The sequence below is a fragment of the Macrobrachium rosenbergii genome, chromosome 16, assembly GCF_040412425.1.
Source record: "Macrobrachium rosenbergii isolate ZJJX-2024 chromosome 16, ASM4041242v1, whole genome shotgun sequence".
Classification (NCBI taxonomy): domain Eukaryota; kingdom Metazoa; phylum Arthropoda; class Malacostraca; order Decapoda; family Palaemonidae; genus Macrobrachium; species Macrobrachium rosenbergii.
In genome coordinates, this window is record NC_089756.1 from 45514930 (window position 1) to 45538140 (window position 23211).

Below are 23211 nucleotides of genomic sequence, written 5' to 3' on the forward strand. Positions count from 1 at the left end.
AGAATTTACATTTAACTTTCACTTAGCAAATGCACAATGAAATACAATTTTTAGATTTTGTCTAGTTACAGTCCAACAAGACAAAGTCATGAAAAATTATCATCAATTATGTAGAACGAATACTATTTGTTAAGTATATCAAAGTTCCTTCAGCTTTAGTGTTTAGAGACAGTAAGGTAGTAGTTGGTGAAAGCTTCATGTTCAATTGGTTGTAAGAAAGTTGCAAAGTAAAATGTATTTTTTCTCTGATCATTAGATGTTAGAATTAGAATTACAACATATTTAATGTAATTATAACACATTGAGTTGGTAGTATTTTATGAACATGCTATATATATATATATATGTATATTTTGTCTCTGCATCATGATGTTTAATTCTGCATCATGTGTAATTAAATTAAAGTTGGTAGTTTTTATGAAGATAATTTTTTTTTTTTGTCGTGAGATGTTAAATTACAACGTAAAGTTGGTAAATTAGCATAATCATGCTAACATTTTTTCTCTCTGCATCAAGATAAGATGTTTGAATTAGCATAAATTTTTAACTTGAGTTGGCAGTTTTTACCATACTATGAGTTGGCAGTTTTTACCATACTATTAATTTCTGGCAAAAAAAGAGTAAGTAATAACTCTCCTAATTGTACATACAGATTTTTGTGTGAAATCCATGGCTAGGCTATATAAATTTATATATCCAGTTTGTGTAGAAATAGCCTCTAGTAGCATACAAGAAAATCTTCTTCGCTTTCTTGGTTTGTAGTTGATTTAATCTTGGTTTGTAGTTGATTTTTACTAGTGTTGACACGCGATTTGTAGTTGATTTTTACTAGTGTTGACACGCGATTTACATTCTTGTATTTTGTGTAGCATGGTGGTACACCAGGTTTTTTTTTTGACATTCAGGAGCTAATTTAGCAACAATGGACTTGTTTTTCAGGTTATGCTGATAGAGAGATACCTCTGCAGGGTTTCCTTTGCTAAGACGTTGCGTATTGATGGAAAGGTTTCTTGGTGACAGTTGTTCACACCCTTCAGAGACTTGTTAAGGTGATGCATATTGATGGAAACTTAGAAAACAATTGCCAAATATTAATTGCACAATGTTTCTTACTCCTTCATTCAAAGCAAGTAAGTAGTTTTATGTTTTAAGCTTAGTTTTTAATTGGTACTTATTAACTTGACAAGTAACTGCAACTGCTTGTTTAATTGTTACTAATGTACTTTAAGAGGGAAATGGGAAATTTTAATTGGAATCTATAATAGCTTTAGAGATACTTAAGATTTTATTGTTCACTTTACAGCAATTTAGCACTATTCAGTAAATGAAATATAGAAAAAAACCGCTGGTTATTAAATAGCAGCACTATTTTTGGGTATTGTGCTCTGTGGTTGTCAAAAATGCATTCTTCTCTCAAGGGACTTCATTACAGATCTTCTTACTTTAGGTAGGCTAATACTGTGTCCACGGGGAGGACAAACGTTGTGCGTGATGATGTGGAAGACAACCCCCGACCATATGTAGTAAGCCTGTTGGGTTCTATTTCTTTCTTTGCCCTTGATAGCTAGAAGTTGCTTTTTCTTCTCCCTGGTTGGAGCATGTCTTTTTACACTGCAAAAGGGATGCTGTTGATGCTTTTGTCCCCTTTTCTGTTGATGTGGAAGACAACTTCAAAATGTAGTAAGCCTGTTGGGATTTCTTCCTTTGCCCTTGATAGCTAGAAGTTGCTTTTTGTCCCTGGTTGAGCATGTCTTTTACACTGCAAAAAGGATCTGTTGATGCTTTGTCGTCTTTTTAATGAGGCTGTTGATGGCTTCTGTTGTTGAAAGGATCCTTTAGGAACGAGGCTGGAGGCTCTGAGTCACAACGAGCTTTCTTCGGCTTGGGAGGAGGAAACTCTTGAGTCCTTTGCTTCCCGCATTTCCCTTTCTCAAGAAGAGCATACATTGTGTACACTTCTCGTCGGATTCATCCAACGAATCGAGCAACAACATACTCCTCAAAAGCTAGCTACAGAAGGGTGATGAATGTAAATAAGGTTACATTTGGGAGTGACATATTGGAGCCTCCTGCCATTTTTTTCCTTTCAAGCCTTAATGCGACACTCCATAAAATCAATCCTTCGAGGACGAATAGTGGTCATGCTAGCAAAAAAATTATCAAATTTTCCTTCTACTGCATCTAATTTTTAAGATTGTAAATGCCTGCCTTTACAAACTACGTTTAGTAGCAGGAAAACCTGATATCTTAATTACAGTATGGATTAGTGTCAAAATTAGATTCCAGATGTAATTGTTTCATTTGAAAACTATGCTTGTTTCAGTGGGAATTTTATAAATATTGGTTAGCATTTGAAAGTTAAGCTCCTTGTTTCAATGGGAGAATATTGCTTAGCATTTTCACTTCCATAGGAGAGAGAGACTTTCCCCAGTATCTCATTTTCTTTAAAGTTCTGATTCAGCTATATCTGTTGTGCCATTCTCTATATCTACAGCTATATCGGTTGTGCCATTCTCTATATCTATAACAGGAAAAAATGTCCTAAAAAAATTGTCGAGGTGCAATTGCTGAAGGTTTCTTAGTCATGGGGGGAAACTTGGCCTCTTAAAACATGTAGGATGTAGTTTCAGTAGGGAATTTAAATTCCTTCTCTTTAGCCGCTATTTCCACGCTAGAGTGTCTTTCTCTTCAGTTCCTTTCATTTGTAAAGTGCTGTAGTAGATATTGGCCATTCTTCCCAATTGTCACACAATGGGATATATATGTAAGTGAAAATAGTGGTTAAAGTGCCATGCTATGTAATTGCCTTGAAAAGTGTTTTCTCTCTTGACATATGTTGCGGTCAGGTTGTCCTCAGTCATTATTAATTTGCAGGGTAGAATTTGCTCTTCACAAATATTCACTAATACTGTGGAGCAAATATGTTACTTGCATGCAGGAATATATTTCTTGGAAGATACTGGAAATTGCTCTGGGGGACTAATAATGCATGCACCTGAAGTAATTTTTGCTGGGCAAATGTTCCTTGCGGTCTTCGAAGACTTGTTAAATCCTCATACACACAGGCAGGTTGTGCAGCAGCTGAAGTAATTCTACCTTTTGGTTGGACTCGATAAGGCTTGGTGATGTAGCCAAGGATCTGTCTGTAAAATCGCTGTCCCTGAGTGTTTATCAAATCCTCATGCACACAAGCAGGTTTTGAAGTAGTTCTGCCGTTTGGCTGTACTGGATAGGGCTTGGTCATGTAGAGAATTTTTAGTCGAAGGTGGGTACGATCTCAGTAAAATGGCTGGCTGCTGAGGCAGGTACTTGAATAATCAGAAGAAATGTCATTTGTAGTGGAAGGATCTGGCAGCAGGAGGGGTGAACTTGTAAACCTTAGCTGAAAATCTTTGTGTTGCTTGCATTTTCTGAGGAACGCTCATAGGCTTTATCACAGTTGTAATGCAGAATTATTTGCAAATAATATACATGGAGAGGTATATTATACCTAGCTGCTTAATGTGGTACATTTGCTGTTTAACACCACAGATTTTGCAGAACCTGAAAAAACAAATTGTACTTTTCAGTTCATTTTTTTTCTGTTCATAGAAGTCATTGACAATGATTGCCTCTGTATCGTCTAGGAAATGGCATTACTTTTAGTCTTATTTTCTTTGAAATTCAAAAACTGAATTGGATTTATGAAATGAAATTGTTATCTATTAAAGCTCTGTTTCTTTACAGATAAAATCAAGTTGGTTTTCAGTAGATAAGTTCAAGGACAGGTGGTCATTAAGATGAACAGCATTCAAACAATATAAATTGATTGTTAAAATTGTTTACCTATGCATTTTGTTGAAACCTGTTATGTATCAGTTGATAATTTGAGTACTGTATGCAAAATAAAACGTTCGAGTATTTCAAGATTAGTTTTGAAACCAAACCAAAGTATTGTGTCAAGGTTATAAAGCTTACACTTCTCTATAGATGTTGTTTTATATTATTACACTTCTCTATAGATGTTGTTTTCACTATTATAAGTGTTGTATCTCTACTATCATTAAAAATTAACAAGTTCCTGTTCATCAACAGCAGTCTCTTTGAAGGATAACTGAAGAAAATTCACAGTAAATTACACACTATTACAATTAACCTGGCCACTGTAAAGAGGAGAATTTAAGTTTAGAGTGGTGGGATCTTACAGAACAAAAAGCAATTTTTAAATTTAATGCATAATTATCACTAAAGTTCTTTGCTCCTGCAGTATTTTTATAAAGTGCACACAGTTTAACTAACTAGCTGCAAAAGAAATGACAAAAAAAAAAAAGTTCTTGATGCTGATAACCACCACCAGTTTCCACCAACAGAAACTGTCAAATGTTTTAAAATAGTAATTTTTAAAAATTGTTAATACTAATTATTTTTTAAGAAAGGATGTAAAGTCATTTTACTAAAATTAGTTTGCTAGTCATGTAAAATATAATTTCTGACTCAGCAAAATAGATATGCAGAAACAGTTCTTGACGGCCCAGAAAAACAGTTCTTCAGACGGCCCAGAAAAACAGTTCTTACGGCCCAGAAAAACAGTTTTCAGACGGCCCAGAAAACAGTTACAGACGGCCCAGAAAAACAGTTCTTCACAGACGGCCCAGAAAAACAGTTCTTCACAGACGGCCCAGAAAAACAGTTCTTCACAGACGGCCCAGAAAAATGTGATGGTGCAAAGATTTCGTATGCTAAGTTCCTTCATTGCAAATATTTTACTGGCCTTTCATATCTCTTTAAGATATCTTAAAGCCCAGTTATGCACACACTGCAAGTCTGGCCTAGAAATTATGAAGTCATCTATATATTGTTTGCTGACCTGTATGCACAACTAATCCTGCTGACCACCAGCAGCTCTGAAACTGCAAGATTTCCATGATAAATATAAAGCAAGAGGACTTTGTTGGGGATTGAAAACAATACCCAACAAAGTCTTAATATTTTACAATGGAATGCAACACCCCTCAAGTTCACCTTTTCAACATGTCAAGAGATGACGATACAAAAAAAACTAATGTAGACAAGTAAAATATTGACTGGGTCTAACCAACGAAAGTTTCATCGGCATGCTTGAATTTTAAATGTATTAAAATTTTATTGTATCAAATATACTCAAGGAAAATTTAAGCCAAATTTATAAGCAGCTACAAGTTAAACATTTTTTTAATACTTTGTATTCGCAAAAATTTCAAGAATCTTAACAATTAACAGGACAACTTGAGAAACACTTGCACGTCCTAGTCTTTGGTGAATGAACGTTACTGCGTTACGCTAGTGGTGAGCACCCCATAGGATGCATATGAATTTAATGTAAATCTGATGAACTGTTCAAGTTGACATTTCCCATCCACCTCAAGTCTGAAAGGAAAAGAGACATTTCCCCCAACAGCACCGTAGCCAAATCGGACCAAAGTAATCCCTCTATGTGAACCTATCCCCGTGGTCTACCTTCAGACCCTAGCTGTATCCACATTTCAGCCTTTAACTTACCTCGCTGCCACTTCCTTTCTTCCATCTTGCTGTCCTACCACTCCAACTCCCACATTTCACTGTCTTATGCCTTGAATGGCTGCAAGTGGCCCAGCTTGGCTTAGGAGCAAAATTTTCATATATCAAATCAACTTTACATCTCAAGTCAATCCAACTTAGGATTGACTTATGGAAAACATTCTTCCAAGCAATTCAAAATGACGATATATGTTTTGCCTTTTCATTAACCTGCATATTTGGACAACTTACAAAACTATCATATGAAACTCCCAACAGTTATGAATATTCCTTGCTGAAAATGTCCTTTTTAATGCGGGAACTCGCCATCCCAGTCTTCCCTTTATTCCAATTTTTGTAAGCATTTTGGGTTAAAGGTCAATTTTTGTAAGCAGCAGGTTTTCCTGAGTTTTGAAAATTGAGCATTAAATCATGGAATTTACTGAAGTTTGCAAACAATCAAATACCACCACTATAAATACATGTTTATGATTAATCCAATTTTGTTTGGTATTTTGTTTTACCCAGTTATATATTTGGTTTTCTGAGAGATTCAAGTTCTGAAGTTTGATAAAACACAGACCACCTGCGGGGAGGGTGGGGAGGTCAACTATCTTGCAAATGTCATAAAACTCCTTTCAGGAGCCTTCTAAAGGTTCACATTCTGGAATTCCTTATTAAATAGCCTGCATTAGCTGGCTTTTTAAATTCATAAATCGAGAATAACAAATTATGAATCATCAAACTAAAAACTGTTGCCAAATGCTAATCATGGTGCAAATTATTTGGTAGGGAGACTTCTAAATCCATAAGTACACCTGAACTAGATCCTTATGCCCTACCCCATTTTGCATTTAATATTAACCTACAGTGCTGATCTCTTAAGTCTTCAGTTTCATAACACTTACGATTTCAAAATCACAAACTACACCACAAACTAACAGGATAACATTCCAGTCTTTAATAAGCAAGAGCTTTTCAATTCTTAAGTATATTTTCTGATGAATTAAGCTTAATCTAAACAAAGCTGTCATGAAATGTTAATTTTGAATCCCCAAATTTAAACTCGCTTTTCAATCACAGACACTATCGACTGCTTTAGTAAATACCAGAGCAAAATACTATAATAGTTAAGTACCAACCACCCCAGTCATGAGCATAGCCTACAATGCTAAACAATTCGACACCATTCAAACAGATATTTAATCATTCCAAAAAATATTAACTAATTCTCCTGAAAACTAGACTACGAAAGTCTTCCAGGATTAGGGTTCACTACTGTTAAAAGAAAGTGGCATGTGTCACTAAACTTCCAAAACCCTAGTCTCTGAGAACTTCGAAGGCTTTAAATGTACACACTCCAGGCAGAAATCAAAGATTCTGAAAAGGGCTGACATCAAGATCGAGCATAAAAGTGTCACTCCTCACGAAAAGCAGTCCGGTTAACAAGCACTCCAACCAAAACAAGATTTAAGGCCTAGACTCTAAATTTACCTTAGAATTTTTTGGTTGCGTTGTTGTCCCCTGACTTTATACACTCCTGAATGATCTTGCCTGTCTGGCCACTGCTATTTTGATTATCAGGCACTTATTTCTTGAGACAGTTGCAGTCTTGTCTCAGTCCATCTTCTGAAACGAAAATTACAGTCGTTAAAATTATGTTTGGACTTCCTTTAAAGACAGAGTCTCTCTCTCTCTCTCTCCACAAACAAAACAAGATTCGCTGCCCAGACTCTAAATATACCTTGACAAAATTTTCGGTTGCGTTGTCCTCTTCTGAGACACGTTTGTGAGTGATCTTACCTTTGTGGCCACTCATTCTGACTATCAGGCAACCGCTTTAGCATAGTTTCAATCCTCTCAGTCGTTTTTCTGTAACAAAAATTGTCGATGTTAAAATTAGGTTTGGACGTCAAAGACCATCTCCTCTCTCTCTCTCTCTCTCTCTTTAGGATAGCCTGACTGTGTAAGATAAATTTTAACCACTGCTGACAGCTTCATGACACGGGTAGCAGCTAGGCCTAACAAAGTTCCGAACAAGATTGACAGTCGTTTTGAATATGAACACAACACTTTCGTAACAAAGCCTGACCTTGACACAAGTGAAGTGCCCTAACCAGACAACTGAAAGGTAGTTTAACTGAACATTACATATATTTCAAGGTTAATAGATTGATTGTATTATGAAATCAAACTTTAACCAGCACTGGTTACGTGGTTTTATTCACCCGATAGTGTATGATTTCTGTGGGTCGTGAAGTTAGTTGAGGTAGGTCATGTGCAACTTTATTCCTACTGAAAACTATGTTGCACAGTTCTAAGAACCGATATATAGTTCTTTCTTCAAAGGCGATTCTCGTCTTTGGATAAAAGTGTCAGTCATTCAAATTGTTAATTGCTTCAGATTTGCTGTTTAGTCACTGGTACTAAAAATTTTATCTCAAATTTTCAAATTGCCTGAAAATTCTAAAGCCACACGACCCCCTTGATGACTTCAGTAATTTCAAATACCAGATGCGATTTCACAGTAAAAGAAAATACTGCTGGAAGAATACAAGGAAACTTAAAACTGATAAGGGATCAGTTTCAAATGTTTCTGCATTCCAGAGAAGTACAAACGGTAATACTACATTAGCACTACAACTTTAAAATAATATTGAAGGGCAATTTCCATGTGTAATCAGAAGTCGAAGTGTAAATTCTGGAAGCAGAACTACAAGATTTTTATTAGCCCTAATGGTTTGCTCTATTTTCTTAGTTTCCTCCTGTGGGGTATATACATTTCCACCACCTGGTGGGTTACTGTATTACTGACTCAAAATTCAGAAATTATCCATGAATAGTTGGTTAGATTTTAATTTCTACTCCAATGACTTAAAAACAATAAAAGCCTAGATAGATATAAGCAAAGCCATGCAAAATTTCTGGTAAAATGGGTTTGCATAATTTCTACAGTCACTAGAAACTCAGATAAGAAATTCCATAATAATATACAGGTTTTGCTAAACATATTGATTGGGTAACGAAGGGTGGATTAATTATAGGTGCATGACCAATGTTCACAATTCATAATTTTTTGGCCTCTATTGTGGGTTTTTTATCTGAGAGAAACGGATTAAACGTCATCATCCAGGTAGTTTAACGGTCAGTCAGACTACCACTTTAGTATCATCTAAATTTGAGGGGTTAATGCTGATTTTTTCGACAGTGTGCCATCTTTTTTTGCGTTATTTGTAGAACAAAAGGGATAATAGTAAAATAAGTTTGACCAGATTCATAGACGATGCCTTATCATTGTGTTGTCCCAAATTGCAAGGGGAATTACGAGACAGGGATTATCAAATATTTTCTTTTCCTAAGAACGAAGAACTCGCAGCAAAATGGATACGAGCAAGAAAACGAGGTACACCCTGACCAAATACAGAAGAATAAAAATACACTTGACATTTACCTCATTACTATTGAAATTATAATATATTGTGGAATATTTGTAGTGTTTTGCTAATAAAATCAATAGTAGCAAAAGAGGATCATGAACATACAGCTACATTTTTAATCACCATGATGTATTTATTTGTGATATTCGGACACTTCAATATTTGTTAATGGGCAATAGTTTTAATATACTGCAAATCTGTTTTCCGGTTTGCAGTTTACATTTCATCTGCCAGAGGATATTATATAGGAAAATTTGTTATGACAAAAATACTGGCACAACTTCAACTACAAAGCTGAAAATGCCACAACTTCGTGAAAGTGCCAATCCATCTCAGTTACCTAACTGTCCCTCGTATCTGTCCGGGCCATCGCATCGAAGATTTCTCCAGATTTAAAGAGAGCAAGGAAGGAGCAATCAATGATGCAGGCTGCAACAGCAGAGAGTGTTGCAATAGACATTCTGTTACAAATTCTAGGCTATTCAATTCTGTTGATGAACTTGTTGCAGAGCTATAGTTTTTAGATACTCAGTATTGGACTTTGATAAAAAATAATGAGGGACTTTCAATTCGTCGTGTACTGCGCAGTGCAAGCTTTCGTTCAAGACACTGAAGTAAATCGATTAAGGGACTTCAAGATAGAAGTTCATGATACTAATACACTTGAAAAAATTGATAATCTTAAGTAGAGCGGATAGCTATAAAAGAAGTTCAAAAATTTGCAACAGCATTAGTGTTATTCAGTTGGTGATTTCATGTTTATCCATTCTTTTAGATGAAATCATTCAAACATTCTACCGTACTGAAATTTGTTTGTGAACAACTGCATTTTAATGACTCTTAATAAGATTGATTATTCATCTGAGTTAGTGATATTTTCCTCTGTCTTTTATAACTGTTCTCCCCAGGATACAGGCTCTTGAGAATAAGAAGTTTCTTATATTACCTAGCTACTCCACTTTTGGGTGTTTGTTTCCAAAAATTCAGTCCGGCCACGGAACAAGATGATACAAATTTCTTGATGTACATCAAAAATAAATATAAATCATTATTGTCCAGTGACAAAGTAGAGATCCTGATGGTTGATGAAATTCATCTTAAACCATATTTTGATTATGGGGGAAATATTGTTGGCTCAGTTTGATAGCAGCGAGGCTGCAACAAGCACATTTGTTTTTATGTTGAATAGGTAAAGTCTAAATTCAAGGACGTTGTGCATATTATTCCTATTAGTGTATAAAAGCCCAAACTTTGCATAATATATTGAAGAAAATAATCATTGATTGGAAAAAATAGGTTTTACAGTATTGTGTGTTGTGACCGATAACAATGCCATTAATGGAAAAGCTATGTCATTTTTTGCCCACCCACCAAAATTATCAATTGTGTATCATCATCCTAGTCAGAGTGGCAGACTCTCTTCTTTATGTATGATTCCGTGCATTTGTTGAAATGTATCAGAAATAACTAGGTAGCCCAAAAAGATACGAACCAAACAATGAAGTTTCCTCCCTTCTCCATTGACAATAATACCATACAAACAGAACTTTATTATGCACCTTTTAGTACTTTAAAGAAACTTCAAAAAGTAGAGGATGGCTCAATTTTGAAACATTCATATAAGCTCTGGTTAAAAGCATTGTCTCCCTCAAGCTTTGAAAAACAAAATGTTAATTTAGTATTACAGATATTTAATGAATATGTGATTCAGGCAAGCTAATGGGTAAAAATCACTGCTTACCTTATTTTGCACACGTTTTGCACACGTCTCTGAATATATAAAGATTTTTATACTTGGTGGACAATAATGAATGTAAAAGTCCATTTAAAGGAAAAGACTGAATCATGAATATGCCACTCCCATGACTAATAATAGCGATGACGCAAAGTTTCAGTATCTGAAAGATTTTTATGCTTGGCTGGAAATTTGGGATGAAACTAAAGTTTTGACATTAACCAAAGAGACGTTCACAGCATTGAAACATACAACCAATGCGATGTCAGAGGTAATAAATTATGCCAAACTGAGTTACATATGGAGTATGTGTTGACAGGGAAATTCCAAACTGAATCTCGAATCTAAAAACAAAGCTTGCACCTTGACTTTTATTTCTGTACGGCAGGTGTTTGAATGTGAAAAAAGCTGAGGATGATGTCTGTTCTTAAACAAAAATTACCATTCCATGACAGAGCAGTACATGTAAGATAATGACGAAATTAATTGGAATGATTTAGAAACCACTCATACTGTAAAAGGTACTCTGCGTGAAATATCTTTATTTTAAACATGGTTTTATCCGGAAAACAACAACGATCCAGGTATGGCTAACTTTCTGTACTCAATACTGCTGATTAATTTGCTTTGTCTGTGCATCTCCTTTCCTTTGTTGCCTACACCAGCAAAATTAAAATGCTGACCAGATTCATGGAGTGCTGGAATTTGCAAGGTAGATAATTATCAAAACCATTTCCAAAGCCTCTTGATACGAAGCAAGATAAAATTGAAGAAAGCAGAATCTAAACATCACTTAGAAGACAGCTGAATTATCTTGTAAATCAAGAGGCAGAAGAATTTAACTAACAATTTTTCCGTCGGCCGCGAGTACTGCTGTATATTAAAACCCTAAAATCTTACGCTTTAAGTCTAGTTTTTACAAAAATCTGAGACTTCTTTATTTAATCATTAACTTCCTGGATGCAAAATATATAACCACTTGTGCTCAAATCGTCTTTGGCTATGCAAATAAAAATGGAATTTGTCAAGGTATCAAATTTCTACATACGGCAAGCTAGTCTTAGCACTTTTCACCTTATCTTCATATATTAGCACTTAGCTTAAGCACTGTTTTATAAAGAATAAGCAAAGCTACGTATATTATGCACTTTGAATTAGATTAATACGGCAACAAATTTTAACTAGTGGTGGTTGACAGCAAGTTACAAAATTTTAGTGCACCTTAAATTTGCATCTTACACCATGCAGTTTTATCTGTACAGTATAAGCCGACAGCCCAAATAATTGGAATGCTAATGCCTGCAGATTTTTTTGTCCAATATGCTGGCTACTGTGTAAACTTCTTTGAACACTGCCTGTAGTACAGCAACTGCTTTGAGTTTAGGGAAGTTGTTTCTTGTACTTAAGTCCTCTTGGGTTAGGGTATTACTTGTCATATGCAACAGTACCACTCACCACTTTTCTAGACTTTACTGTTAATTTTTGCAAAACAACCTCTAATGCTCAGAACTGTATCGAGAATTTGTTGCTTGTACACTATGTAATCTTTGTTGAGTCATCTGTAAGGACTGATATTGCTTCCTTTGGTTTCTTTAATTAGATTCAGTTCCAGGAACGAAGTCCAAATAACCGAGAGCAAAATTGGTGAGGAGGTTCCTGCATGTTTCAGTACACTGCCGTATGGCACTGACACTTTTCCAACTCATTACTGCAATGGGAAAACCACCTGCTGAATACAGTTACTTTCATTCCTATCTAAGGTCATTAGAACCACTCAGGATATAAATTGCCTGTTACATGATTAAGTGTGCTGGTTTGGATTTTTTGCACGGAAGTTATTGACATTGGCTGTTCAATGATTTTCCTGTAATGGCAGCACTGACTGCTGCATTCTCAATCGGATCCACACATACAAGTCAATTATGAATCGAAAAGAGTCCTTGACTTGTGAACCGTTACTCCAAGGAGGAGTTTCAAGTTAAATCTGGATAATAGATTACAGAGGTAATTTACACTGAAGGGTCCATTCGATAGTTGAAACAGGCCAAATGTTCTCTATATCCTTATTCGGGTACTTAGTGTGTCTTTGTAAATCCTAACTTATCTAGGAATAACAGGGTTTTGTTTACAAGCTCCAAAACAATACAATAGGTTAATGATCCAGAAAGATTCCCATTTTTCAGTGTCAGAACTGTTTTTACTATGTGGTTTCTACAGTATATTTACTGTTAAGGTGTCATAACTTCGAGAGTCTCCGGAGTTTCATTATCTGACCATTTTGATATTTTACACTGTTCAGTTTCTAAGCTCTATTTTCTACATTTTACTTCTGGACAACTTTGACTATACTATTGCAGCCTTCTTTTTTCAAAGTATATTTTTTGCAATACTTTTCTGATGAAAAGCATTTACACATTGAGAAACTGTTTTAATTGTGAGACAAAGCTTTCTAAGTTCAATGGTGTACCTATACACTTATGTGGCTTTAGAATATCAGCATTCACAATTTTCACGGTACCACTGAAAAATCCTTGATTATTATAAATACAGGAGATCTAATTTAAGAAAAATTATTTATATAAACACTGTGTGGGTTAAAGAAAAAAAAATTACTTAAATATTTAAATCATTAACATGGCTACACCAATCAATCAACGAGACTAAAATTATTATTATTGGAGAAACAAATCCGCATTTATGACTATGTCTATCAAAGATAAATCTGCACAGAGATCTTTCGGGAAACTGTTCGATTTCTTGAAAAGGGGAATCGAACAGTTTCCCTTTACAGTTTTATCTTCAAATATATATACATATATACATAACTATGGATTTGTTTCTCCATTTCAAGACTCGTGCTAAGTATTTTTTAATTATCATTATTATTATTAATTATTATTATTATTATTATTATTATTATTATTATTATTATTATTATTATTATTATTATTATTATTATTCAGTACATGAAACCTATTCATATGGAACAAGCCCACACGGGCCGTTGACTTAAATTCAAGCATCCTAAGAATATGGTATTCATTAGGAAGAAGTAAGAGGAAGTAAAGGGACATACAGAAAGACGAGATCCCACTCATTAAAAAAGAAAAAGAATTAATAAATAGTTGGAAATGTATTAAAATGCAAGAACAATATAGTAAAGTAGCAATGCATTGCATTTTCGCTTGAACTTCTTAAGTTCCAACTACACGACATCCTGTGGGAGGCAGTTCCACAGCCCAACGGTGTGAGGAATAAAGGACCTCTGGAACTTAGAAGTTCGACAGCGAGGCACATTGTAACTCTTGTTATATAAAAGGGGATCAGCGATCAGTTGTGAAGGTGAAAGACCTCTGTTTATATACAACTTCTGAACAAGTGACAAACAAGAGACCATCCGTTGGTGGTCCAAGTCATAACTGCTACTATTAAGAAACAGAAACCCACATCCACGAACCACTATCTAAAAGAGATAAATCTGGCATTAGCAGACATCCGCACCGGGGAACAGTATTCTGGTAAAGGAAATACAACCGACCTAAAACAGATAGCACTGATTTTATCACTTCATAAATATATGAGGCCTTACGAACAATACCTAACTTTCGTGCGGCATTTGCTGAAACTTTCATTAGAGGTTTGTTAAAAGTTAGATGCGAGTCAAAAGTTACACCTAGAATAGTTAAAGCTTCAAACTCAATCAGCAAAATTCCATCCACCTGAAGGGGAGGATGGGGTGGAAAGTCTGTACGATATCTGCTAATCAATAGTTCAGCCTCATACCCCACCGACTACATCATTCCTGGATCCGGTCCATGTTCCAATTGAGGCTGAGGTCAGCTTAATTTCTTTATTAGTAGAGACTTGACTACACCCACAAGTGTTGCATCATCGGCATACTGAACAATCTTGTTTTCCAGGCCAACAACCATACCGCTTGTTTACACTAAAAATGACAGTGGACCAAGAACACTGCCCTGTGGAACTCCAGACACAATTGGTCTTGGTTCACTAAAGATCCCGTCCACAGCAACTCGCTGCTGCCTACATATAAAGAAATCTTGAAGTAATCCTAAAACACATCCACCCACTCCAAGATTCTGGAGTTTATAAATCAGTGCCTTGTGATTTACTAAATCGAAAGCAGCACTAAATCTAATTGAATTACTCTGCACTCAAAACCCTTATCAAGGTTCCCTTGCAAATGGCATGTCATGTATAAAAGAGCAACGAAGGTACCTAACTACTTCCTGTATGCATATTGACTATCAGCTAACAATCTTTTAGATTCCACATACTTATATAGTGGCTTAAAAATAAGTTTTTCAGCAACTTTCGAGAGCATAGGGAGAACAGAGATTGTCCTGTAGTTACTGCAGTCTGCAGATATGCCACTTTTTAATAGGCACTGCAGTCTGCAGATATGCCACTCTTTTTAATATGCACTTTATTACTAAGCTTGTAATCATCCACAAATATATTACGTCGACGCAAAAACTATAAAATCTAGTAATCCTGGGAGACACACTAGAAATCAGGTTGAAAAACCCACTTGTCAAAATTCAATGTTAAAAAAAACAGGCCTCTGGTCAATTAAAGGAGTATGCCTGAAAAATAATATCAGATGTCAGAAAACTTTAAAGTTCATTCTTATAAACAACTTATTTTATGAATAAGATTTAATAGCATGGATTAAATTTGAGATTATCTTTACACCAAACACTTGCAAAATTTAAGGCACCAATTTTTACAACCTAAAACAACATTGTAGACACCAAACAGCTTTAAATTTTCTGCATTTCTCCAATAAATTAACGAAAAAGTTCATGCATAACCCAACCACTTCCATATTTTGGACTGCAGTTTTCGTAAATCGGAAATCTGTCAATTTACCAGGCAGTATTAAACTGTTAATAACCTCTGGTCTAGAAATTAAGTTGCCTATATACTACCTGTATCTGATGCATTATTAAAATTCTGGTGCATGTTGAAGCAGTTTGGTGTAAAACCCAAAATCCTTTGTTAGTGTCTTTAGATTTCACACCCAATTCGTACACCTGAAGTCTTGCTTAATAAACTTCTTCAAAGACTTGCTATTCTTCCGGCTATGCATCAATTTCAATCATCGCATTCAATAATAATGGGGTTTCCTGAAATAAAAATTGTTTGTAAAACCACTACTTTTAGCTATCAGCTTGGAAAGTCATCTCTACTTTCATTTATATTAAACAGGGTACACATACTCAAAATCCAACATATTCATTAAAAATGAATGGGTTTACATTAGCTGCAACTCAGTGTAGAAATTGCTTCCTGTTAAATTGTCACTACACACTCAAAGTTATATTTCAGACTGTAATAAAACCTTTTTCTTTTAGCCAAAATTCTGAAGAAACACTAAGCAACTGTCCTCCTTGAGCAGCATTCAGAGGTGGATTCCTATCAATACTATGCTTATTAAGATTCTGTTTACTAATGCCTGACCAATGATTTACTCAAGGCAAGCGGGAAAAGTTATACTTGAGTTGTATTTCAAATTGAAGTTCGACAGAGCGACTACCCATACCAAGACCTCATTGAAGTTCGACAGAGCGAAAGACCTCACCTAAGTCGAGAAGTCCTTGATTCAATCATTTGCAATACACCATTTCTTTCCCTCATAACAATCATTTAGTAAAACTAATGCCATACAGCTTTTCCTCTCCTTAAATCTTAAAGCTTTTCTGTTCAAGTTACTGAGCCTGAAATAAAAGTAAAAAAAAAAAATTTTTCATAGTTGCCACCATGAAGTTCAGTCATTACTCATCAACATGTTCTCAAACAGTTTTTCATACAAGTCTACAAATACCACCATCAAGAAATGTTTCACGTTCCCTTCTAATCATAGGGATTACCACAATCTTAAGCAATTATACTTTTTCTCAATATACAAATCAATAGTTAAGGTTAATTCTGAAGCTCCTTCACTCTCAAACATGCTTGTCAATAAAAACGCACTTGTACCAATGACAGTAACACTGCAGGCTTTCTAGAGTAAGCAAAAGTTGTCATATTACTGCTTTTCAATATCAGGTTCTAGCAAGATCAGCATCTGCTCCAGTTGCCGAGGTTTGTACCTTTGGATTTTTCTCCAAACAATCCACAAGGCTCAAGGTTAAAATGCAAGTGATTATCTGGAACAGCGAAGATACACTTTGATAAAAATCAGGAATATTACTCAGGATTCCTGGTTGAATATTTGATGAACCTTCCAAAACTTAATGATGCAAAGCCTCTAAGGGCTTCCTCAAAATCACTAAGGTTAACTGGCATAATTCGAAGTTATACTACTTTTATACAAAACTACCTACTTGCACCGCAAAGCATGATAGATATTATACTCGCCCTTAACAGCAGCAGCCAGAAATGTACAAAGTAAACGGCTCTTTTTAAGCAGGCCATCACCTTCTTATAAAAGTTAAGTATACCTTAGTTTCACCAGAACACTGAGCTGATTAACAGCTCTCCTAGGGCTGGCCTGAAATTTAGACATTTTACGTGGCTAAGAACCAATTGGTTACTTAAACGGGCAGCTTATTGTGGAATCCGAATCACATTATAGAGAGAAATGAATTTCTATCACCAGGAATAAATTCCTCTAACTCACCTTCTTATATTCTGGGAAGTTCCTACAACCCTCACCTTGAGAAACCAGTCCTGTCTCAGTTCTTTAAGACTAGTTCAGTGTGTGAATAAAACCTAAAGGTATGACTAAAAAATCGAGGACTTATAATGCTGAACACAAAGTCGAAACTATCACACAATTAGGGGCAATAACAGAAGCCGTTAAGTTCAGTGTTAAGGGCAAAACCCAAGGCGCAGAAATAGAAGCAAGAAACTTTAAAAGTATACAAAATACTAAAAATACGAACGTATAGGGTGCTCAAAAAATGTAAAGCAGTCAAATGTTAGATTAATTCTAAAATTACTTCAAAGTATCAGTAACTAACTATATAACACCAAGAACCTTACGCCTCATTAAGTGTACCTGCAATTCGAAGCATAGCCGTATATAGACAAACTGAAAGGGTGTAATCAAAATATTCAAAGAACTTAAGCACACATCTGTCAGGAATAACGGTAAATGGGAACAAATCACGATTAAAATGAAAATGAACAGCTTTGATACTGAGGGCCAAGTATTCAAAGTAGCACTTAACCCGAAAAATGTCCACCCTATCTACAAATCAAATTGTCATTCAAACCCCCTTAAATGAAAATCATATTATATTCAAGTTATAATATAAAATGTCCACCCTATTACAAATTTATTACTTAAATGAACTTCAGAGTTTCACACTGAATATTAAATACAAACAACTGAATAAAATACAAATACCAAATTCCAAATAGGTTTCTAATAAAACAATTTTTATGCCATGCAACCCTCCCAACCACCTACGCCACTAATGATCAAAATTCCTAAAAGCAGAATTCTGAAAGCCACTTGGCAAGGTTTAAACAATTCAAACAATCTAATACAATACCCGATTGGAAGTTTCGAAGGTACCGGGGAGGTGGGGTAGTGGTAAATTAAAGAATACTGTGGCCTAGACCTAACTCGGCCTGGCCTGATCAACACCGGGGAAATTAGGCCAGGTAGAAACAAGCAACACAAAACCAGTCAACAAATTATTCTGTTAATATCTCCAGTATTTGTACTTATTACTCCCGCCGAGAGTAAATACTGGTTCTACCACACCTTTTGGGAAAATATTCTCAGGCCTGGTCAAACGTACAGTATTAAGTATCCGTAAAACAACAGATCACCCAACACATCACCTCTGTCAATTAACTAAATATAAACTAACCTTCAGAACAAGAGTCAACGATTATGTTTGTAGGGTATTTATATACAAACAACTGGCTAATATAAAAAGATTAAAATGTGGCTCTAAATCACTAATATAAAACTAATCTTTTTACTTAAAAAAAAATAAAAAAAATAGTTATATTACTCATCCACAATTATATTAAAAATGAATTTAATGATTACCATAAATCAAACAGTTCTTAAAATCACACAAAAAGGAAATTTAAACATGAGTCTTCATTTCTTCCAGACCACAGGACCAACTCATGACTGACTTTCCCACTGCCTGGTCGATTGCTGCCCATTATCCCTTTTTCGAAGTTTACCCTCTTGTTGGAGAGAGAGAGAGAGAGAGAGAGAGAGAGAGAGAGAGATTTGCCCCATGCAAGACCCTACACGTAACATCGAGAAGTTAGGGAACTGCTAATTTTATATTTTAATTATATAACTAACCCAAGGAAAGTCAAAAAGATGGTTATCAGTATTTTTATTGAATAAAAGTAAAAATTAAAATACGTAGTCACTCAAGGGCTAACTCGTTAAAGGACATTGGTAATTTTAATTGGTTGGTAACAATTTCATATAAAATAGATATGAATTTCAGACAGGTGATAAGACACATGAGAAACATTCTTTTTCCACAGGACATATGTGGAGGGTTTGGAGGCAACTAATAAGTTATAAATTAGTAATTAGGAGGTATACATATATAAATGTAAAACAGCACTAAGCTTTCTTTATGCTAATATAGCGTTTTAACCATGCACAGACTGGTTCCTTATATTTGGCCTAGAACTTTAATGCTGGCACATTCAGTAGGGGAAGCACTTTTGTTAAGTTTTATGGCGTATGTTACTGGGCTAGTCACATCCGCGAGTACAGACCTTACGCGGAATTTTCTTTCATTATCACGTTAAATCAAGTAATTAATTTTCACAATACTTACATCCTTTCTACGAAAGGGCAATCCCAAGCGAGATGCATCTTTCCCATAGTTCTGCAAGACTTGCCAACACTAATCCTTGAAACGCATTTCACTCTTGTTGCGAGTGTTTTAAGGGTAAAAAGAACAATTTGTAGATGACTAACTATAATATTCGATTTGAAGTGTTGGTGCTTATGTTCTGGAGATAATTCCCGACAATACCCGACACTTCCTTGTTTCCATTAAATGACTCAATGGCAAGAAAATGGAATTATTAAAGCTGTTAGTTTTAAGTTTTGTTGTCTTAAGATATCTATAAGTACAGTTCCTAAATCTGGATTAATCATGATATTCATATCCAAAACTAAATTATTCTTAAACGCCTTTTATAAGTAACAGTCCAAACGACAAAAACTGGTAACAGTAATGACAAAACTATGGTTTTATAACAATAGTTTTAGATATTTTACCCTTTTAAGCGCAAATATACTCCAAAACATCAGCTACTTTAAAGGTAGCCTTTATTGATTCATCTAAATAACGTCTTCGTACCTAAACAAATAAATGTCTAAGCCAGCCTTATATGTAGTCAGTTTGCAACGTGCCAACATGAGTGAATTTACATTTGGATCAACATCAACCAAACGCTCCGAAAATACGAGTGATCGAACACAGACCGGAAAAAAAAAATTTAGATCAACATGAGCAAACGATATAGGAGTCAAAGTCACAAACCCCATTCTCCTCACACAATTCCAAACACTTAATTGCCCTCAAGGATTTTTAAAGGACTGAAAATTATCAGCATCTTCAGCTGGCCTTTATTATGAGATGGTGTTCTTATTTTCCTTATCAATTTTCAAGATCCCACTTGAGTTACAAAATCCTCACAAGCAATTTCACTGCAAAAAATACCAAACCCCAGTTAGTAGTTTTAAACAAAACCAATGTCATTTAAACAAATGCACGGTAATTCCATACTCATCAACTTTTAAACAACCAATCCTCAAGAATAGCAAGAGATCTGATTAGCCGCCAAGGATGGTTGTACAGTCCCAGTGATTCATATTCCTTCAATATGTCTTAATTTTCTAGAAAGATCCGCGGAACGCCGTGTTTGGTACTATAGTACATTCACATCAGCCGTGCATTTGGTGCCTAACGCAAAAACGAACGACGTACTGATTGGTAGTGGTCAACCAATCACAGCGCTGGAAAACATCGGTGCACTGCAGTCTCTCAGCCAGAAGAATGAACATAGTCGAGATAGAACATGTCTTTTAAAAGTTATAACTCTCATTAAAAATTTTACCCAAAGAATAGTAGTTTCCCTAGAATTACGTAATGACTCGCCTATGGCCGTCCGAATAAACAGGTAACTTCTCTACGCGGGTGCGACCAGCTGCACTTGACAGTAGGCCTACGGTATTATTTATCGGGGGCTGTACGGAAAACAATTAAAATGAGTAATTATAGACATCAGACACATCAAGAAAAGTGTGAATGTACGTTTTTTTTTTTATAAGATTCAGGAGGCTCACAATATTAGTAAGTAGCTGATTGCAGACGGCCATAGACGAGTCATTACATAAAGTTTACTAACCAGAAAGCAGATGTTACAAGAACCAAATAACCGAAAAGCAAAATTCCTCTAGAAATAGGTACTAAGGAATGTGTAAAGAGCTGGCTGGTTGCCCGGGATAGGCTATAGTCTGCGTGCATGACACATTTTAATATTCTTAATCACTTTTCATATTGATTGATAGCCCTACCTATACTTTTTGGGTAGCAACGCCATCCATGACATTTGCTATGCGAAATTTATGAGACATAAGACGATAAATGATCAAATGCACTGCGATGCCATGTAAACAGGAATGAAAGAATACATTTTATCTTTAAAAATTTCTTGTTTAATTTACTACCAAATATCTTAATAATTGATTTGTTTATTGAATAAATAATTCATATATTATAACCTTCAACCATCTTGACATGTTTAGTGATGAAACTGGGAAACGCTACTATTCTTTGGGTAAAACTTGGTGACACACTAGCCAATCAGGAACGTCGTAAGGGACGGCGTTAGGCACCAAATGCACGGCTGATGTGAATGTACTATAGTTTGGGATGAACCCAAAACTCAAACTACGGTAAATTTCTCAAACCATCTCGGTGTTATCTCAAATTGTCTCGCCTGTAGAGTATTATAGACAACTTTTATATTAAAAAAATTGTATCCATAAAAAAATCTCCGTGCAGTGCTCTTTTGTAGAATTAAGTCCTGCATTACCTTAAGCTGTGCAGCAAACTTTTTATTATCCACCCGTTCAACACATCAGACGCTTCAAGCTTCTCCCAAAGTTTGGCTGTTAAGATTCAGTTTTTTTATTCTGATAGGCCTAAAAACTTATGTTGAAGATAATCTAGGTACACAACACAAACAGTTCCAGAACAGGCTAACCGTACTCTTTGAAGATTATTCTTCACTGTCAGGATCAGTACTATGATCTTAATCACAGTAAATTTATTCGTACAGGAGATTATTACTATTAATTTAAGTTTAACCAGACCACTGAGCTGACTTTCAGCTCTAGGGCTGTAAGGATTTGATTAAAATACTAAGTCCAGGCCTGAGGTCAAGTTATTAGGACCCAATAGATCATTCAGTACAATGATGAATGAATTAGAATGAAATTAAAAACTGCACATAGGTACATCCTCTCATACTGAAACACACACAATAAATACATTTACTCAGCCTTACATATATACTAAAACGGTATATTAAGATTCAGAATATAAACCATAATTTTTAAATTTTGCCCTTTTTTAAATTCAACAAATGTTAAAAGGGTTTTTTAATTTTTATTATTTACTTTTTATATTTTTATTAATTATATTACAGTTCAAGAACATCAAAATTGGAACGACTGAAAATGTAAAAGATTCTGACAAAATTTTTTCACTGATCTATTTACAAAAAGTTGACATTCGTTGTTGGTACCCGTTGTGCTATGGCACCATTACTGTTCAAGTGGCATACCAAAAAGAAACAAAGGTTTCAGTGGTAAACAAAGCGAAGATACTACTGCTATTTTAGCGGGAGTTGCTTATAATAAACAGATTTGTTTTTATCTACATCATACCTTTTACCTGAACTCCATAAACAATCCACAGAGAATTTTGAAGGTCCGAGCTGTCTCTGTACACCCAGTCCTGTGTTCACTGAATATCAGCAAAACGAAGTATATTTCAATATCGAAAGTTAAGGATAAAGATTTAAATTAACTTCAGTATGAGATAATCTTTCTTCGAGATAATCTTTCTTCAACATTATTTCAGATTGCAGGGGAGGGGACAGAGCCATTTTTTTTAAAATACTGTTGATCTAACAAAGCATGCGAAGGATCCATCCATTCTGACTTTTCACCAGCTTGTCAGTCACGATCTTTCAAGAAAAACGTGCCAGTGCGGCTTCTATACAATTATGCTTTTTTTTTTTTTGTTTAATTCCGATGCAATTTCTTATTCTTCGTTTTAATGACTAAACCTCACGACAATACCTGATTTATATACTTTGACATTATTGCTGTATTTAAAACACTGCATGCCTGCCTCAACTGTATTCTATAACTCTGGCAGTTATTGTAGGTCATAATATGCCAAGTTCTACAGTAATTCTTATTACAAGTCTAAGAAATGACTGGTTTACATAATCCCTGGTCATCCTGTCGTCTTGTCTATC

General features: G+C 35.2%; 2 long non-coding RNA genes across 2 annotated transcripts in view; one reads left to right on the forward strand and one right to left on the reverse strand.

Annotated features, from left to right (window-relative positions):
• Positions 1-943: 943 nt before the first annotated feature.
• Positions 944-3906, forward strand: LOC136847397 (uncharacterized). The gene is made up of 2 exons (XR_010855719.1): positions 944-1130; positions 3727-3906. It is a non-coding gene; the product is annotated as an uncharacterized lncRNA (long non-coding RNA).
• The window catches only part of LOC136847396 (uncharacterized), a 23170-nt gene continuing 1519 nt past the window's right edge, over positions 1561-23211 (reverse strand). Inside the window, exons 2-5 of the long non-coding RNA XR_010855718.1 lie at positions 15652-15836; positions 7259-7386; positions 7009-7143; positions 1561-3543 (exon numbers count right to left, since the gene is read on the reverse strand). This is a non-coding gene — a long non-coding RNA (uncharacterized lncRNA). The remainder of the gene's footprint in view (positions 3544-7008; positions 7144-7258; positions 7387-15651; positions 15837-23211) is intronic.